At 47.2% G+C, this 21241-nt stretch overlaps 1 long non-coding RNA gene across 1 annotated transcript in view; it reads right to left on the bottom strand.

Annotated features, from left to right (window-relative positions):
- Nucleotides 1-5995: 5995 nt before the first annotated feature.
- The window catches only part of LOC137525895 (uncharacterized), a 134870-nt gene continuing 119624 nt past the window's right edge, over nucleotides 5996-21241 (bottom strand). Inside the window, exon 2 of the long non-coding RNA XR_011023048.1 lies at nucleotides 5996-6492. This is a non-coding gene — a long non-coding RNA (uncharacterized lncRNA). The remainder of the gene's footprint in view (nucleotides 6493-21241) is intronic.

Genomic DNA, 21241 nt, shown 5'->3' with positions numbered 1-21241 from the left:
ACCTTTGCTGGCTCCAGCGGGGGCGCTGTGACGACTTTCGGCATGGAAATAGACGGAAATACCCGATCTCCGTCGGGTCCGCTCTACTGCGCAGGCGTCGGAAACTTGCGCCTGCGCAGTAGAGAGGACCCGACGGCGATCGGGTATTTCCGCCTACTTCGGCGCCGACAGCCATCAGAGCGCCTGCGCAGGAGCCAGGAAGGTAAATATTGCGTCACGGCTGTACGGAGGGCTACAGCGAGACCCCCGAGGGACGCAGGACGGCGTGGGAAGCCTCATTAGGATCCTGAGGCTTCCCCCACCCGAGGTGAGTACCCCCCAGGGGCCGTTTTGTCGTTACAGTTCCTCTTTAAGGTGTGCTCCCCATTCCTGGTGTAAAAAGTTTGTGAAGCAGATTCACTCCAGGCCATCCGTACAACAACAACCAACACAAGCAAACCCTGGTCACTAGTTGCTCTGCGCTCTGTCCACATCTGTCTCATAAAGAACAAGTTCTTGGATCCCAAATCACAGATGTAATGATAAACACACTTTGACGGATGAAAAAACTATTTCCGTCTGTTGCACATTTGCAACAATAACTGTATTTATCCAGGCCACATGCCGATATTACAGATGAGTTTAAGATTAGATTTCACGACTCCGCATATGGCCAACACACAAGTAATACGAATGATTGAGGGGAGAAGCAGCGGGTGTGCAGGGCTGGGAGAATTATCTTTATTTGTTTCATGTAATAAAAATATCTCTCAAAACTGAAAATACAACAATTCAAAGTGTACCTGAGACATTAGTAGCAAAAGAATGTATACTTACCAGGGGCTTCCTCCAGTCCATTATCTACCTCGCTATTCTTCCATTTCTCCGCTGTAAGGCCTCCTTCACATCACGACGCGCTTCTGTGCGCATTTGGAAGCGCGTATGATGTGCGACACGCAAGAATGGCAGAAGGGTGTAGACAGCCCTTCTGCCGTTCACATTGTAGGCGCTGCACAGCAGTACGCTGCGTTATGATGCGCTTGCGTACGGCTGCCTGCGTTCTGCCCACAAGCCCATCACTGACCCATTCACTGTAATGAATGGGATCAGCAGCGCAGAGAGTAGCGGCGCAGATGGCGTGCGATGGCATGTGTTGCATTCTGATCGCACGCCCATCTGCGCTTCATGATGAGAACGTACCCTAAGCCCACAGTAATGTCCGCCACTGAGCCAGTTAAAGAGAAACTCCAGCCTAAACAAACATACTGTCATTAAGTTACATTAGTTATGTTAATTAAAATAGATAGGTAATATAATCTCTTACCCACCCTGTTTTAAAAGAACAGGCAAATGTTTGATTTCATGAGGGCAGCCATCTTTTTGGTTGAAAGGAGGTGACACCCCTTGTCATGAGACACAGTTCCAACTGTCCTGTGTGCTGATCACCCCTCCCAGTTGCTAGGCAACGTGAATAACAACATAGGAAATCCCATCATGCATTGCACAGCATCAGGGAAAAAAAGCCCGGGCAGTTTTCTGTGATGGGTGGAGCTTGGCTAAAAATGCAGCTAAAAATGATGCTTTGGTAAGAAAAACAAAGTTCTGATGCTGTGAAACTGTTAAAGAAACACCAAGCCTTTTCAGTGCTGCTGAGTAGATTTTTAGTCCGGAGGTTCACTTTAACGTCTATTACGCATGCACAGTCCTGGCTGCGCACACACCTGATTGTGCACATGCACAGTCCATTAAGACAGTTAGGCCTGGGACCCACTAGCAGCGCTTTTCTAAATGCTAGAGATTTAAAAAACTATTGCTAATGCAATGCTATCGGGGATTTTTATAAAATCACATCCTTCAAGTGAGATCACACACCTAGCACTACATTAGCAAGAGCTTTTCAAAACACAAGCGCTCAGAAAAGGCTTAGAAAAGCATTGCTAGTGGGTTTCAGGCCTACTGCTGTGCTTATACAGAAGACTCCCAGCCAGAGCTGGGACAAGGTCCTCCAGCACCCAAGGCTGAGACACCAAAGTACGCCCCTCCATCCCTTCCATCCCAGCTGTCACACACTGATTGTTATCAGACTAAGAGGGCCACAGGGCCCACAACCTCCCCAACACCTTAATATCTAGTTATCTGGCTTGCAGTCACTGCTACGTATACCCTTTTCTTATTTCTTTCTGCTTCAAACACAATTAGGAATGACAGCTGAATGAATTGTGCGCCCCCTCTTACACTGCGCCCTGAGGCTGGAGCCTCTCCAGCCTATGTCTCGGCCCGGCCCTGCTCCCAGCCATGGGATCATGAGCGGCTGGGATCAGGGGCATAACTAGAAATCACTGGGCCCCCCTGGGAAACTTTGGATGCCCCCCCCACCCCCACCCCACTTTCTGCACAGGTAAACTGAAAACAACTTGAATGTGTCTTCCCCATGCAGATCAAAACAGACAGCTGTGAAGCACTGCACACATTTTCTGTATTATATTCTGTGATAATGTTTTCACACATACAGACATACAAGGGGCCTGATTCACGAAACCGTGACAACTCAAATATAACACCTTATCAAAGATATCACACCTTATCAGAGTAGCATAACGAGCGCTACGAACCTGCAGGGGCTCAGGGCAGGACGAGTGCCATTGCCAATTAGCAGGCATAAGTTTGTAGCGCTTGCTATGCTACTCTGATAAGGCATGTTAACTTTGATAAGGTGTGATATCTTTGATAAAGTGAGATATTTGTGTTATCACGGTTTAGTGAATTAAGCTAATGGTGTTCAGGAAATGCATACAGAAAACCGACAGACGAGTGTGCTACTAGCCTCAGCTTCTTATTACACTCACTCTGACCTCCTCTGATGGAGCAGAACTGCTCTGCAGCCTTCTCCAGCATCACTACAGTACACGGCACTTGGGGAGGGGTAGAGAGGTTGGGGGCAGGGCACTCTACACAATACCTTGCTGCACACTGAATAAGGACTGTCTACAAATCTTTGTCTGCAAAAATTTGATTCCTTATAAAACAATTGTGCAGAGAGCAGAAAGATTTTCTCTCTGCGCCCTTAGTTGTCAGTCTCTCAGGACAGGGAAAATAAACTTTGGTACTTTTCCATTAGCCGGGCGCATCCACTAGGTGGCGATAAAACTCCACCAGAATTACATCTTTCCCTACTATCAATGGCGGCCTGGAGAGGGTATAGTAATTAACGCCACCTAGTGCATGCGCCCGGCTAACGGAAAAGTACCTACACTTTTCCCCCAATCCCTTGTAGGGTCTATTGTTATGCCCTTGGCTGGGATCATGCATGTGCAGTTGACGGATCGTAGACTCCTCAGCAGAAGAACGGAGGAGACTGGGTGGACACTGGGGGAGCTAATGGACTACAGGGGACTGGAGGAACCCCCAGCCAGGTAAATCTAAGTCATTTTGTTACAAATGCCTGTGGCCCATATCAGTGTCATGCTGGGAGGTGGAAAAACTGAGGAAATCCACCTGCTGGCCAAGCAGCAGTAACCCTGTGTTCAGGGTCAGAGCTACCATAGGAAAAAATGGGCAATTGCCCCAGAGCCTGTAGGGGGCCCCAAGGTGTCCCTCCCCCATCTTAGCTGTTGCTCCCCAGGGACTCTGCAGAGTCTGTTAAGTTGGAAGGTGATTGGGGAGGGTCAGCAGCCAGCTCAGGGGCCCAGGAGGGAAATTTGGCTGCAACAAAGGGCCTCTAATGACGCTTTTTGGTCGGGAGTGTCTGTTGGGGGGCCCCCAGGCTAATTTTGCCCTAGGGCCCAATTGTTACTTGAACCGGCCCTGCCTGTGTTATCACTTCCAATAGAAACCTGCAGCAAGTCTTCACTGTGAGCAGCAACACCTGATTACTGCTGCTTGGCCAGCAAGTGGATTTCCTCAGCTTTTCCAGTTCCCAGTCCGACACTGGCCCATATGCAATTAACTTCTTCTCCTGAGTTCTCTCCTAGTTGATATATGCACAATATGATGTCAATAAGATTCCTTTTAAATTCTCAGCAAACAAGAAAACACGCAAAATAATTTCGATACTACTTTTTCGCCTACTTTTTGAAACTTTTGAAATTGAAAAATGCTGAAAAATTATCACTTAGGAGAAAACATAGGAGTAAAAGTCAATTGCATATTAGCCCTTGACAGGGAAATGCCCTCTAAACCACCAGCAAGCAACAAAACCCTCTGAATAATTTTGCAATCGCTTTTTCACCTACTTTGTGCTACATTTTCAATTGCAAAGTGCTGAAAAGTTACTTAAAGTGAACCTTAAGTCAAAAAAAAAAAATGACTTTTACTCACCTGGGGCTTCCAATAACCCCCTGCAGCTGTCCAGTGCCCTTGCCGTGTCCCCCGATCCTCGTGTCCCAGCCTGCAGCCATTTCCGGTTGATTCTTTGCATTCCCAGCCACAATAGCGCCCCCTATGCTGCTATATGCTTCATGCTATATGCTATAGCAGCATAGAGGGCGCAATTGTGGCTAGGAACGCGAAGAATCACTTGCGTTACCAGCCTGTCGGCTCCTGACGGCGAAACCGGAAGTGGCTGCTGGCGGGGACAGGAGGATTGGAGGGACACGGCGAGGGCACCGGACAGCTGCAGGGGCTATTGGAAGCCCCAGGTGAGTAAAAGTCATTTTTTTTTACTTAAAGGGGCACTATGGTTCGCGTGCTGGTTACCACAGCAACGGACAACAATAGGTGTCTGTCGCTGTGCCAGGGGTCCTCAGCGGGCAGCGTGAAGCTAAAGAGACGTAAAGCCGCTGCAGCCTACACACATCTCAGTAACGGTACGATCGTGCCGTTACAGTAGGATTGTTCCTCCGCTGAGCGGATGGGGGGGGGGGGGGGGGAGTATTAGGAACACATTTACAGTTACAGATGCCTCCTATATGAGGATGGATTATGCCGATTCGGCGTCAGGAAGGTAAATCTTCCGACGTGCCTCATTAGGTTTAAATGGCTGGTGCCAATGTAAAAAAAACTTTTGATCAGCGAAAATAAATGTCAATAACAACGTTTCACATACTAATACTTAGATTAAAGGCACTTAAAAGGAAGAAATTAACCATAGTGCCCCTTTAAGGATCACTTTAAAGGAAACCAGAGATCAAATTATAGCAAAAATCAATACTTACCCATAAACACGCGTGAGCTCCATGCCGTCCTCCCGCGATCAGACCCCGGTAACTTGCTCAGTGACGTCAGCCTGGGTCTACTGCGCATGCACAGTAGGTCCGCACATGTGCAGAAGTCCCAGACTGGAAACAAATGAGTAAATTACCGGGCCTGATCGCGGCTGAACGGCAGACCGCGGGAGGACAGCGTGGGACTCGCACGTGCTTATGGGGCGGGAGGAAGCCCCGGGTAAGTATCGATTTTTGTATTCCCATGATCTCTGGTACAATTTAAAGAGACTCTGAAACCTCTTTAAAAAAAACAGTTTTTAGCTCTTATTTATGTTAAGGATCTATGCCCGAATTAAAACGCCGCTATCCTGCGGCTGAACAAGGGTTTTATCACCCTCAAATACTAGGGCAAAAATCTACGACTTTCTTGATCTTGGATTTTGCTGCCCAGGGAGGCGGAGCTTACCGCTGTAGCTCTTCTTCCACTCGCGTCAATCCACCGCGGATCTCTGCCTCTCTCCCGCCCCTCTCAGTGAAAGAAGACTGAGAGGGGCGGAGAGAGGCGGGGATCAGCAGGGATTGATGCGAGGAGAGGCAGAGCTATTGCAGAAAGCTCTGCCTCCTCCAGGAAATGCTCCCCCGTTTTTTCCCCAGGGATTTGAGAGTGATAAAACCCTCATTCAGCCGTGGGATAGCGGCATTTTAGGTCAGGCATAGATCCTTAACATAAATAAGAGCTAAAACTGATTTTTAAAGAGGCTTCAGAGTCAAAAAAAGAAAACGAAAACTTATCTCCTAGGAGAAAACTCAGGAGAAAAAGTTATTTGCCATGTGTCTAAATGAATGGATGGATGGATGGACAGAGAGACAGATAAGTTAATAGATGGATTGGTAATCTAATGGACAGACTGAGATATGATGAATATATTCTGCATGTCACAAAAATAAACAAATATACAGTTTTAGTCTTTCCCAGGCTGAGATAGATGACTGGTGCTGAGTCACGGCAGGCTTTATTGCGAACGCTTTCCGTCACTGGTAGCAGTAAAAGGCCTCGGCCGCTCGGCCATAAAGCAGCGCTGGGATTGGCAGCCGCATCTTCGTTTGTTTGCTGTGTGTCGCCACTTCTCCAATTCACATGTAAATGTTTAGTGTCCATGGCGACAGTCCGCTCCGCGCACATGTGCTGCTCCCATCATGCTCGGTGACAGTAGGTGGAGAGCGGCTCTCAGCTGAGGACTCACCCAAGAGCACAACTCTCAATGCAGCTTCTGATAATGAAGAAATCCCTCCAGTACATCTCCCAGGGATGCAGATGGTACAGCTGTGTGGGACCCTGACACCTCTGGGGCACCAGTTTCATTAGAACCTGTATAAGAGAAGCACAGAGGGGTCATTTAACCATTTCAGCCCTCAGTCCACCTTATGCATCTGAGCAATTTTCACCTCCCATTCATTCGCAAATAACTTTATCACCACTTATCACAATGAATTGATCTATATCTTGTTTTTTTTCCACCACTAATTAGGCTTTCTTTAGGTGGTACATTTTGCGAAGAATAATTTTTTTTCTACTGTAAATGCATTTTAACAGGAATATTAGGAAAAAAAATAGAAAAAAATCATTATTTCTCAGTTTCCGGGCATTATAGCTTTAAAATAATACATGCTACCATAATTAAAACCCACGTATTTTATTTGCCCATTTGTCCCGGTTATTACACCATTTAAATTATGTCCCTATCACAATGTGTGACGCCAATATTTTTTTGTGAAATAAAGGTGCATATTTTCAGTTTTGCGTCCATCACTATTTACAAGCTTATAATTTAAAAAATATTAGTAATACACCCTCTTCACATGCATATAAAAAATGTTCAGACCCTTAGATAACTATTTTTTTTTTATTGTAATTTTAATTTTCATGCAAAAATGTATTTGGGTAATTTTTGGTGTGGGAGGTAAACAGTTAATTTTAAATGTAATAATATGTGTTTATTTATTCAAAAATGTATGTGGATGTAGTTTTACTATTTGGCCACAAGATGACCACAGTCAATTTTTTTTGCAGTCCTGGAAGCGAACACTCTCGCTTCCAGAAAGTATAGGTATGACGGGAAACTTTGTTTTTCTTCAGAAAGATTTCGGCTTTTCAAAGAAGCCACCTGTCTTTCTGCCGAGGACTTGCGTCCCTGTCTGCCCTCCTGTGTCCCCTTTGTGTCCTGTTTGTCCCCCTTTTTGCATTCCTGTGTCCCCTCTGTTCTGCGTATATAGTAAATAATAAAAAATAAAAATAATAAAATCATAAAATCATAATCATAAAAAATGATGATATAATGATTTGTATGTGTAGTACAGCTAAGAAATAAAACATTAGGAGCAGATACACAAATCTCATATTGTTTCCAGTACAGGAAGAGTTAAGAAACTCCAGTTGTTAACTATGCAAAAGAGCCATTGAGCTCCACAGCTTTCAAAGTTGCAGAGAGCTCTGTCTTCTGAACGTATTATCTTATGTGTCTGTCACTGTATTTTCTTTTTCTCTGCAGAGGACAGGTGAAAAGTTCAGTAGCCTGCTCTGTAAAATCATCAGAATGCTGAGTAGTGTGTAAACTGCAAATATTAGAGAATGATGCGAAGTTGTAAAAAAATCTATATAACTGAAAATAAAAATATGAGAATATTTTCTTTGCTATTAATCTTCTAGTATTTATCTGTACTACACATACAATTCATTATATCATAATTTTTTTTTATTTAGTGTCTCTTTAAGTGTAATGGCAGCGTGTCTCACCTCATCCATGATTAATTCAGTTGATTGAAGATCACTGCCGGCCACCGTCACACACGCCGCTCCCCGCCGCAGCTCTCAGCTGTACTAAGTATAGCTGAGAGTGCGTCCTATGCTCCCGCTGTCCTCCCTGCCTCCCACACCTGTCACCCTCACCCATGCTGGCACCCAGTGCACTCACCCATGCTGGCACCCAGTGCAACCATGGGTGCACTGGGTGCCAGCATGGGTGAGGGTAACAGGTGTGGGCAGGTGGGGAGGACAGCAGGAGCATAGGACGCACTCTCAGCTATACTTAGTATAGCTGAGAGCTGCGGCGGGGAGCAGCGTGTGTGGTGGCAGGCGGTGATCTTCAGTCACCTGTAACAAGAAGATCGCAAGATAGAGAATATTGGCATCGGACATTTCCGAGGATATTGGCGTGGGAAATTTTTTTTAAAGGTACAGGTAAGTATTTCTGGTTAATTAAAAATATTAAAATACTTTACTCGTGGTTGTGTTTTTATTTCATTTAACCCTTTGGAGAAATGGGTAAGGTGTACTTCGTACCCCTATACTCATTTCTCCTGGAGGAGGGCAGGCATCTGGGGTCCCCTTCTTAAAGGGGACTCCCAGATACCCCTCCCCCCAGGGAGTCGTCGCCCCCACCTCCGATGCCCCTGGAGAGAAGAGCCTCTTGTCCATGGATTGGACAGGGCTGCGGGGCGGAGGGGAAGGCTTGGCCACCCCTCCCCCCCCATACCATGGATCATGCAGGCTGGTATAGCTCAGGGTGCGAATCTGCAGTCGGCTGGGGCTCCACATTCTGGCTATCCCAGCCTGCATGGGGTACAAGGGGTTAAATATGCTTGGTAAGGGGAACCACATGTCATTTTTTTTTTTAATTTCACACTTTCTGAACATAAAAAAATTAAAAAGTTTAAAAAGTAAGAAAAGTATATTTTTCCCACTGTTTTTTTAACATATCCTGCACATTTTGTGTTTCTAACATGTAAGGGGGCTTTGCTATTAACTGCGAAATTCGGCGGGTTTTGCTTCATTAACTAACTGTTTACGCATTTAAATGTATACATTTTTCCTTTGAAATTTTTAAATCGATTTTCTCAAAAACTATAAGGTGTTTTTGAAAAAATTATTTAACGTATCTTGCAAATGTGGTGTTTCTACAATGTAATGGGGCTTTGCTATTAACCGATAAAGTCGGCAGGTTTCCAGAGGATAATCACGGATATTGTTCCTGTGAACATGGACCGAATACTTGGAATAATTCGTGATGGACTGCCGTAATCGGCTATGCCGTGATCACAGACTGTATCCGAGCAACATTACATTGCCGGCCCTTCTCCCAGTCCTCAGACACTCCCACCCCTGGCTCTATTCTGGTACATTGCCGGGGAAAAGGAAGCTTGTTATCTCCCTTCCCACATTTCTGCTCCTTGCTGATTGGCTGAGGGCAGTTCAATATGACACCAGGCTGAGAAGGGAAATACACCTCACTCCTCTGTAGAATATGCAGAAATATGTTGTGCTCACATGCATTTACAAAGCAGGCTACATATGACAGTGCAGTTTCTAGGAGAGAAAAAGAGTAAGGCGGAAATGACATTGGGATTGGCGTCACTCAGAGGCAGCAAAGATGGAAAATGCCTGGAACAGTTTTCTCTTTCTTTACAGCATACAATTATCTGTAAATCAAAATGTGGACAGTACAATGCACATGTTATGTAAGCAGAAAAATAATTTATCTACTTATATTTATGTGTTTTTTTTGTTTTTCATGGGATAGTATGGCTGTCGCTGCTGCTTTAAGTGTCATGGAGAATCAGTCTCTAATCACTGCTTGGTGTGAGTTTCCTTAAAGAGAACCCAAGGTGGGGTTCTAAGAATGATATCTGCACACAGAGGCTGGGTCTGCCTATACTGCCCAGCCTCTGTTGCTATCTCAACCCCCCCAAAGTTCCCCTTGCGCTCTGCTGGCCCCATAAATCACAGCCACGCTGCCGACACGCAGCGGACTGTGTTTACCTATGTGCGGTCACTCTTGGTGCTCCCCCCGCCTCCTGCATAGCTCCGGTCCCCGCCTGCGTCCCTTCGCTCCAATCAGTGGACAGGGAAAGGACACGGGCGGGGACCAGAGCTATGCAGGAGGCGGGGGAGCACGCAGAGTGACACTACAGCGGCTGTGATTTATGGGGCATAGCAGAGCGCAGGGGAAACTTAGGGGGGATTGAGATAGCAACAGAGACTGAGCAGTATAGGCAGACCCAGCCTCTGTGTGCGGATTTCATTCTTAGGAAGCCACCTCGGGTTCTCTTTAAAGGACAACTGCAATGAGAGGACTATGGAAGCTGCCATATTTAATTCCTTTTAAAGAATACCAGTTGCCTGGCAGCCCTGCTGATCTATTTGGCTGCAGTAGTGTCTGTATCACACCAGAAACAAGCATGCAGCTAATCTTGTCAGATCTCACAATAATGTCAGAAACACCTGATCTGCTTGTTCAGGGTCCATGGATTAAAGTACTAGAGGCAGCGAATCAGCAGGACAGCCGGGCAACTGGTATTGCTTTACAGGAAATAAGTATGGCAGCCTCCATATACCCCTCACTTCAGTTGTCCTTTAAAGGGAAGGTTCAGGGACTAGCTAAAAAAAATAAAAATCCATTTCCACTTACCTGGGGCTTCCTCCAGCCCGTGGCAGGCAGGAGGTGCCCTCGGCGCCGCTCCGCAGGCTCCCGGTGGTCTCCGGTGGCCGACCCGACCTGGCCAGGCCGGCGGCCAGGTCGGGCCTCTTCTGCGCTCCATGGTGCGTTCCACGCCGGCGCGCTGACGTCATCGGACGTCCTCCGGGTTGTACTGCGCAGGCTCAGAACTACTGAGCCTGCGCAGTACAGCCCGGAGGACGTCCGATGACGTCAGCGCGCCGGCGTGGAACGCACCATGGAGCGCAGAAGAGGCCCGACCTGGCCGCCGGCCTGGCCAGGTCGGGTCGGCCACCGGAGACCAGCGGGAGCCTGCGGAGCGGCGCCGAGGGCACCTCCTGCCTGCCACGGGCTGGAGGAAGCCCCAGGTAAGTGGAAATGGATTTTTATTTTTTTTAGCTAGTCCCTGAACCTTCCCTTTAAAATCCATCTTGACCCAACGGCTGGAGACTCCTCCCATTTTTTGTCTCCTTCTCCTTTTGCGCTGATCATTGCGCATTTACATAATTAGCATGTTAAATTCTGTTGCGAACAGAATAGCAGTTTTATGTTTTTTTTATGATAGATGCTTTAGCAGTGCTCTCAGGCCATTCATGTTTTCAATTTACATTTATAACAACACGTACCAGGGTCCTTTTATTTTTCATAGAAGGAGATGACCACAATAAACAATTCTATTCAAAGGAAACCCCAACAAAACAACCAATGTGGAAAAAATTGATATATTTTGCAGAACTTGGCATTCCTGGGCAATAAATAAAAAAAATAAAAATAAAAAGCAAAAAACCCTTCAGCTGCCATAAATATTGCAGGACATCAAAGTTACTTACTCCATTGTTTATTACTGTAAATTAAATCTGTTACAAAGTGCCCTTTATAGTGATCTTACTCTCCTCTCTTAAAGCGGGGTTGTCAGCCAAAAAATCAAATCACATTTACCCATATGTTTATTATTTAGTCTATAACCTGACCCTGCAGTGCAAGCATTCCAATATAATCATAAATGTTTCTGCTGTAATAAATCTCATCTCAGTCAGCCTTGCTCTATTTGGTACATTGCCGACAAAAAGGAGCTTGTCATCACTCCACCACCACCACCACCACATTCCTGCTCCTTACTGATTGGCTGAGGGAAGTTCAGTGAGCTGCTGAAATATGATTTATGCTGTGCTCACATGTGTTTACAAAGCTAGCTAGATAGGACAGTGCAGTTTCTAGGAGTAAAAAAAAAAGAGTGAGGCCCCATTCCCACTTACAAACCGCAAAATTCTAGCGCTTTTGCTAGCGTTTTGCTCTGGCGTTTTTTGGTGATTAACGCCATTCACACTTGAGGCTGTTTTCTTCTATAGCACTAAACTTGATCGCTGGGAAATCACCTGAAAATGGTGCAGGATACACATTTTTTGGGGGCGATTTGCGTTAATCGCCGGCGAAACGAGGCTTCCGGGAGAAGCAGTCGCTTTTTCTGCAGGGGAGAGGAATCAATCATCGGGCACCATGTCCCGATTGCTTGATTCTTGGGCTAACGATACGCTGCCGGGAGCGCACATGCATGCACGCGATCGGCCGTGGGAGCATGCGGGAGCGCACATGGCCTCCTGGACAATACAGCCGCGGCAAAAAGGCAAGGAGAAACGCACAGCAGATCTTTGCTGAGGGAAGTAACTCCGATTCTGACCCTTGCTCAAACGAATCTTAGGGATATAACGGCAGTATACCTACCAGGATCAGACAATGTGCAGGCGGACATGTTGTCGAGGGTTCACTTGTCCAACAACAAGTGGTCCTTGAATCCCAGAGTATTTCAAATGATAGTGGAGAAGTGGGGGTCTCCCGCAAATAGACCTATTTGCATCGAAGTACAACAGAAAGCTCCAGACCTTTTACTCTCGTTTTCCGACGAGGGAGGCGTTAGCAACGGATGCTTTAGTTCAGGACTGGACATTCGTCAAGGGTTATGCATTTCCCCCTATTCTGCTGATCTTCAAATTCCTTCAAAAAGTTCTGTTAACCTAAGTGGAAGTTCCAGCGGTCATTCCGGACTGGCCGAGAAGGCCATGGTACACTTTACTGAGGAGCCTGTTAATAGATCAGTCCTTCCCCCTTCCGAGCATGCCGGACCTTCTTTCCCAGAGAGGTTTTCTTCATCTCAACCTCGACAGACTAAAGCTGACGGTCTGGAAATTGAAAAACAGAGACTGTTGAGTCAAGGCTGTCCGTTAGAGGTTGTGAACACTTTGCTTACAGCAAGGAAGCCAACTACATTGGCTGTATATAACAGAACTTGGGGAAGATTTGCTGCTGTTGCGCAAGAGGTTGGCTTTGATCCACTGTCTCCGCAAGTCTGCGATATTCTGTTGTTCTTAAAGAAAGGTCTTGATCTGGGTCTTGCATACAACACCTTAAGAACGCAGTTGTCAGTGATTTCGGCAGTTTTGGGAAATCCTTGGTCCTCTAATATCCTTGTTAGACAATTTTAAGGCAGCAATGAAGATACGGCCTCCTAGAAAGCCGAGATTTCCCAAATGGGATTTGCCGTTGGTGCTAGAGTTTCTCTCAGGTCCTCCATTCATTCCATTACATCGATGCTCTCTCTATAATCTAACATTGAAAACTGTTTTCCCAATTGCGGTCACCTCTGGGAGAAGAGTGTCAGAAATACAGGCTTTAAGTTGGAAAGAGCCCTTTATTTCCTTCTTTGAGGACCGAGTTGTACTGAATCCAGTAGAATCATTTATTCCTAAGGTTGCCTCGTATTACCACTATAACCAGGAGTGGACGCTCCCTTCATTTCAAGATCCTTTAGATCCAGAAAAAGTGCATCCTTTAGATCCAGTCTCAACTATTAAAGCTTATTTAGACTCAACCAAAACTTTCAGATCAGGTGAAAGGCTCTTTGTAGTACCTATGGGGTTGAATAAAGGTAAAGATGCTACCATCAGATCAATTGCAAGATGGATCGTGACTGTAATCCAAAGAGCATATAAGGCAAAGGACTTATCTCCTCCACAAGTGGTGTCGGCCCACTCGACTCGAGGAATGTCAGCCCCTTGGGCGTCTCTAGGAAAAGTGTCTCTTGAGACTATATGCAGGGCGACCAATTGGTCGTCAAGCCATACATTTATTAGGCACTATAAGATAGAGCCGGCTACCCTTTCGACTTCTGTTTTTGGGAGAAAAGTTATCTCTCTAGCTACTGAACAGCCTCTGTAGTTTAATTTGTGTGTGATTTCTTCATTAAATTTGTGTTGATTAAGCAGACCCTCCCTATTGTTATTGTGTCTAGTTATTACCCATATGTTATGCTGCCATGGAGATGCCAGGGAATCTGGAAAATTGTATACTTACCTTTTCAGCAAGTTTCCTTTCCTGGCATTCCTCCATGGCAGCATACATTCCCACCCATTTCTAGGTGGTTCGTCCATTACTAGGAATGATGGTGCTTGGGTGTGGTTTACTTTTATAATGAGGGTGGTCCTATCTGACAGTTGGAGGCGGAGAACTACCCATATGTTATGCTGCCATGGAGGAATGCCAGGAAAGGAAAATTGCTGAAAAGGTAAGTATACAATTTTCCAGAATTTACCTCCCACCCTCCCAAAAATAGCCACGTAAAATGTTTAATCAAAAAAACATTACAATTAAAAAAAAAAGAAGAAACACGGAAATATTTACCTAAGGACCTAAACTTTTTATATATCAATGTAAAGATGAAATATTTCTATTTTTTTAATTATAAGCTTGTAAATAGTGATGGATGCAAAACGGAAAAAATGCACTTTTATTTCCAAATAAAATATTGTCGCCATACATTGTGATACAGACATTATTTTAAACGGTGTAATAACCGGGACAAATGGGCAAATACAATACATAGGTTTTAATTATGGAGGCATGTATTATTTTAAAACTATAATGGCTGAAAACTGAGAAATAATGATTTTTTTTTCAGTTTTTTTCTTATTCTTCCTGTTAAAATGCATTTACAGTAAAGTGGCTCTTAGCAAAATGTACCCCCCAAGGAAAGCCTAATCGGTGGCAGAAAAAACAAGATATAGATCAGTTTGTTGTGATAAGTGGTGATAAAGTTATAGGCTAATGAATGGGAGGTGAACATTGCTCGGATGCATAAAGTGAAAACAACTGAGGGCTGAAGTGGTTAAAAAGCATTTGTACATTTGGCTCCACCCATGGCCACACCCACATTCGGATGCGTGGTCATGCCCAATGTGTCCAGAGGGGGGCGCAAAAACTGTCTTTGTCCCCCGGTGCTGAAAAGCCTAGCTGCGCCTCTAGTTTAACTCTGTCTGTACTGGAAAACAATATGAGACTCTTTTCTTTGGCACTAATGTTCTATTTCTTAGCTGTGCTACACATACGATTGTATCATAAGTTTATGTTCGCTTCAGGTTTGACATTATCAGTGTAGAGAGGAATGACATAGAGAATAATATGCAGAATATTCGGTGTGGGTGATCTCTCACTCACACCTACCACAGCCGACACCTAACACAGCCGACACCTGACACCGCTCAACAAGAAACCGTTAACCGACCCACCCATAATTTGCAAGTCATTGCCTCCTCCGCCCAAATGATTAATGATTAACTGATGAAAACCAAAACTTTTCATTTGCAGCCTGTTGTGCCACACATGGAATATTCTCCATCTGACTCATTCAGTGAAGCCGTACTGAGCGATGGCAGTGTGCTAGAAACGACCCACGGCAGCCAAACAGACGTCAGTTTACTGCTGCCAATCAGACGTCAGTTTACTGCAGCCAATCAGAAGTCAGTTTACTGCAGCCAATCAGATGTCAGTTTATTGCAGCTTATCAGACAAAGTTAGTTTCCTGCAGCCAAATTTACATCAGTTTACTGCTGGAAATCAGATGTCAAATTACTGCAGCCAATCAGATGTTAGTTTACTGCAGCCAATAAGACATCAGTTTACTGCAGCCAATCAGAAGTCAGTTTACTGCAGCCAATCAGATGTCAGTTTATTGCAGCCAATCAGACAAAGTTAGTTTCCTGCAGCCAAATTTACATCAGTTTACTGCTGGAAATCAGATGTCAAATTACTGCAGCCAATGAGATGTTAGTTTACTGCAGCCAATAAGACATCAGTTTACTGCAGCCAATCAGACGTCAGTTTACTGCAGCTAATCAGACATCGGTTTACTGCTGACAATCAGATGTCAGTTTACTGCAGCCAACCAGATGTTAGTTTACTGCAGCCAATAAGACATCAGTTTACTGCAGCCAATCAGACGTCAGTTTACTGCAGCTAATCAGACATCAGTTTACTGCTGACAATCAGATGTCAGTTTACTGCAGCCAAATTCCAATCAGATGTTAGTTTACTGCAGCCAATAAGACATCAGTTTACTGCAGCCAATCAGACGTCAATTTACTGCAGCTAATCAGACATCAGTTTACTGCTGACAATCAGATGTCAGTTTACTGCAGCCAATCAGATGTCAATTTACTACTGCCAATGAGACAGCAAGTTATTAAAGCCAATCAGACCTCAGTTTACTGCATCAGACGACAATTTACTGCTGCCAATAAGACGGCAAGTTACTGAAGCCAATCATATCTCAGTTTACTGCAGCCAATCAGACATCAGTTTCCTGCAGCCAAATTGACATCAGTTTACTGCTGACAATCAGACGTCAATTTACTGCAGCCATACAGACTGCAGCCAATTAGATGTTAGTTTATTGCTGCCAATCAATTGTCAGTTTACTGCAGCTCATGTAGTCTGACTGACTCCTCTGTGCATTGCCTTGTTTAAGAAGTTCAAACTTGCTGCTAAATATTTACATTCTTACACTGTTAATGGCAGAGGCCTCAAACCTGATAGTCAGTCATTGGGTGACTGCGATCCAAATTCATTAAAGGGGTGGAGCCACAAACAGCCAATCAGATTTGGAGTGCTGGAGTGCAGTGGAGCACTGGGAGGGGGGAAAAAGCGCACAAAAGCGCAAAACACTTGAGTTTTTGATTTTAGGTGTGAATTAGGCCTAAAGTCTTTTACACCAAGTTATTAAAGGGGTTCTGTGGCATGTTTAAAAAAAACAACTGACACTTACATGTAGCTTTTATTAGCCCCCTGCAGCTGTCTTGCCCCATGCCGTCCTCCAACAATCCTCTGTTCCGCGCCGCCAGCGCCGGTCTAATTATTCATCTAACTAGATGAATAATGCTCGCTCCCGCTCGCGTCATCTGGAGCTTACTGCGCACGTGCAGTACGAAGTTTTCTTGTACTGCGCCTGCGCAGTAATCTCCCGATGACGCGTGTGGGAGTCAGCCTGCGCACGGCCACACTCTAGTTAGAGGAATAATTAGACCGGGAAAGGTGAGAGAGGCACCAGCCTCAGGGGCAGGGTCGGACTGGGACACCAAGGGCCCACCGAGGAAGTTTCAGCCAGGGGCCCACCCCCCTCTCCTCCTCCTCCCTCCCCCCCCCTCTCCTCCTCCTCCCTCCCCCCCCCCCCCCCATTTTGGGCTCACATACACATGTACTCTAGAAATTTTGCATGACTTTATGGTAGGGAATAGATTGTGAGCAATTCTGAGGACAGTCTCCAATAGGGATATGTCTAAATGCGAAACTAAATGGGTGTCACCATGCACTGGAACATCGGCGTGGTCATGATGAGTCATGGGCAGACTTAAAAAAAAAAAATACAAAACACAAAATAAGTAGCGGCGTTATTCACAGAGATTAGGTCCGACCAGATACATTGTATATTCAAGTAGTTACATGCCTCATGATAATTCATCAAGTAGTCAAATTGCAGCAGATACCCCCACAAAATGCAATCAGGTTGACGGCAGATACCCCCACACAATGCAATCAGGTTGGTGGCAGATACCCCCACAAAATGCAATCAGGTTGACGGCAGATACCCCCACACAATGCAATCAGGTTAACGGCAGATACCCCCACAAAATGCAATCAGGTTGATGGCAGATACCCCCACAAAATGCAATCAGTTTGGCTGCAGATACCCCCACAAAATGCAATCAGTTTGGCTGCAGATACCCCCACACAATGCAATCAGGTTGGCTGCAGATACCCCCACACAATGCAATCAGGTTGGTGGCAGAGATACCCCCACACAATGCAAGTCCCCCCCAGCTTGGAAGGGGGGGCAGAGGGCACAGATCAGCGGGGAAGCCTCCCCCCCTCCCTCACCTAGGGCCCCCCCTTCCGCGCACCCCCCTCCTCGAGAAGTGCAGCCAGCAGCGAGCGGAGTATAGCTTACCAGCTTCAGATGATGCTATCTCCGCTCCGCATGCCGCTGCTGCCCTGCTGGTCTCTGTCTCCTGTAGTGACGCTGTCCAATCACGCTCTAGCAGGAAGTACTGCGAGAACGTGATTGGACAGCGTCACACACTACAGTCAGAGACCAGCAGGGCAGCGGCATGCGGACTCGGAGCGGAGATAGCATCATCTCTGTAGCTATTCTCCGCTCGCTGCTGGCTGCACTTCTGGAGGAGGGGGGTGCGCGGAAGGGGGGGGCCCTAGGTGAGGGAGGGGGGGACGCTTCCCCCCCTCCCCGCCGCTCTGTGCCCAATTCCCCCCCTTCCAAGCTGTGCCCCCCTCCAGTGGCGTAGCTAGGGTGTTTGACACCCGGTGCGGATAATTTACCAACACCCCCCCCCCCCAAAAAAGCAAAGCGCGCAGCGACAAAAAAAATGGGTGTGGACATGACATCACATGGGTGGGGGGTAATTGTAATGTAACTGTAACAGTAAGGCAGTGGGCTAATATAGGTAGCCAGAATAGTTTCCCTCAGCATAGGTTAGATATGACAAATATGACAACATGACAAATTCAGCAATCTTGAGGCCCCCAACAAGACAAATTCAGCAATCATGAGGCCCCCAACAAGACATTCAGTAACCATGAGGCCCCCAACAAGACAAATTCAGTAACCATGAGGCCCCCAACAAGACAAATTCAGCAGTCATGAGGCACATAAATAAACAGCATTTCACATAAATAGGCAGAATGCCCACTTAATATGGTAGACACCTCTCACCTGGCTTCTGAATTCTCCTCTACTGGCTGCTGTGCCAGGCAATACTGTTTTTGGCTGGATTGGGGATGATGTGTGGGCTGAAAGGCCTGGCGGTGATGCTGTGGCCGGCCTGGCGGTGATGCTGGGCTGTACTTGGCTGGTTGAAGTAAATGTTGGCCTGACTGTTGGTGGTGATGCTGTGGCCTTTTTGACAGTGATTCTGGGCTGGTTGGCTGGTGGTGATGCTGGGCTGGCCTGGATAGTTTAGGTAGTGACAGGTGCACCCTAGTTTAGGTAGCACCAGGAGCCTCCCAGCTTAGGTAGTGACAGGACCCCCAAGTTTAGGTAGCGACAGGAGCCCCCCAGTTTAGTTAGTGACAGATACCCCCCAGTTTAGGTAGTGACAGGAGCCCCCAGTGTTTGTAGTGACAGGTGCCCCCCAGTTAAGGTAGTAACAGGTGCCCCCCAGGGTATGTAGTGACAGGAGCCCCCAGTGTTTGTAGTGACAGGTGCCCCCCAGGGTATGTAGTGACAGGTGCCCCCAGTTTAGGTAGTGACAGTGCCCCCCAGTTCAGGTAGTGACAGGTGCCCCCAGTTCAGGTATTGACAGGCGCCCCCCCAGTTCAGTTAGTGACAGGTACCCCCAGTTTAGGTATGACAGGAGCCCCCCAGTGTATGCAGTGACAGGGACCCCCCCCCAGTGTATATAGTGACAGGAGCCCCTAGTTTAGGTAGTGACAGGGCCCCCCAGTATAGATAGACAGGTCTATAGGTGTCCCCAGTTTAAATAGCCAGATCTATAGGTGTCCTCAGTGGCAGCGGAGAGAGAAGAGAAGCGGTAGGGAAGGGAGGAGGGTCTACATGAAAAGGGCGCCGGTAAAAAAGGGCGCCTGGTGGAGCCCATATATATACCAACTTCGGCTACAAAAAAGGCGCCTGGTGTAGCCCATATAAACTTCGGCTACAAAAAAAGACACTTGGTGTAGCCCATATAAAAACTTGGGCTACAAAAAAACCAAGGCGCCTGGTGTAGCCCATATAAAAACTTCGGCTACAAAAAACTCCGGGATGTGTTAATTACTATTCCCCCTCCAGGCCGCCATGGATAGTGGGGGAATGAAATAATTCGGCTTCCAGCGCTTGTAGCCCATATACAAACTTCGGCTAGAAAGAAACTCCGGGATGTGTTAATTACTATTCCCCCTCCAGGCCGCCATGGATAGTGGGGGAATGAAATAATTCGGCTTACAGTGCTTGTAGCCCATATAAAAACTTCGGCTACAAAAAAAAGTCAATAATATGGGCTACAGAGGGGCACCTTACTGTAGCCGAAAAAAATATGGGCTACAAAGGGGAGCCCGCTTGTAGCCGAAAACATTGTAGCCGAAAAAATATGGGCTACAAAGGGGAGCTCACTTGTAGCCTATATCAAAACTCGGGCGCCCTTTTCTACACCTTGTAGCCCATATTTCCAGAAATAACATTGATGTCTATGGCGGCGCCCTTTTCATACAGGCAGCTCGGGCGCCCTTTTCAACCGATCCCAGGGAGGACGTTTCCCCCTCCCCCTTCCCTCACCTTGGGGCTCCCCCTCTCTCGCTCCCCCCTTTAGAATTAAGTGATGCGGCAGGCAGCGCCGCTGTGCCTGCCGCTTCTTTTCTCTCTCCGCTGCCACCCCAGGGCGGGCGGGCCAGCCACGTCCGGGTAGCTAGGGGGGGGCAGCAGCTAGCCAGGGGAGTGTGCATGCCCCATTTTGCCCTATGTAGGGACGCCCATGGCATGGTAGGCAGATAGGTAGCCGGGTAGGCAGTTATGTAGCCGGGTGGGAGGGTAGGCAGATAGGTAGCTGGGTGGGCAGTTAGGTAGCCGGGTGGGAGGGTAGGCAGTTAGGTAGCCAGGTGGGCAGATAGGTAGCTGGGTGGGCAGTTAGGTAGCCGGGTGGGCAGTTAGGTAGCCAGGTGGGAGGGTAGGCAGATAGGTAGCTGGGTGGGTAGATAGGTAGCCGGGTGGGCAGATAGGTAGCCGGGTGGGAGGGTAGGCAGATAGGTAGCTGGGTGGGTAGATAGGTAGCCGGGTGGGTAGATAGGTAGCCGGGTGGGCAGATAGGTAGCCGGGTGGGAGGGTAGGCAGATAGGTAGCTGGGTGGGTAGATAGGTAGCCGGGTGGGCAGTTAGGTAGCCAGGTGGGAGGGTAGGCAGTTAGGTAGCCGGGTGGGCAGATAGGTAGCTGGGTGGGTAGATAGGTATCCAGGTGGGCAGATAGGTAGCCGGGTGGGCAGATAGGTAGCCGGGTGGGAGGGTAGGCAGTTAGGTAGCCGGGTGGGCAATTAGGTAGCCGGGTGGGAGGGTAGGCAGATAGGTAGCTGGGTGGGTAGATAGGTAGCCGGGTGGGAGGGTAGGCAGTTAGGTAGCCGGGTGGGAGGGTAGGCAGAAGGGTAGCCGGGTGGGAGGGTAGGCAGTTAGGTAGCCGGGTGGGCAGTTAGGTAGCCGGGTGGGAGGGTAGGCAGATAGGTAGCTGGGTGGGTAGATAGGTAGCCGGGTGGGCAGCCAGTTAGGTAGCCGGGTGGGTAGATAGGTAGCCGGGTGGGAGGGTAG

The sequence above is a fragment of the Hyperolius riggenbachi genome, chromosome 7, assembly GCF_040937935.1.
Source record: "Hyperolius riggenbachi isolate aHypRig1 chromosome 7, aHypRig1.pri, whole genome shotgun sequence".
Taxonomy (NCBI): domain Eukaryota; kingdom Metazoa; phylum Chordata; class Amphibia; order Anura; family Hyperoliidae; genus Hyperolius; species Hyperolius riggenbachi.
This window is presented reverse-complemented; position numbering and strand designations above follow the sequence as displayed.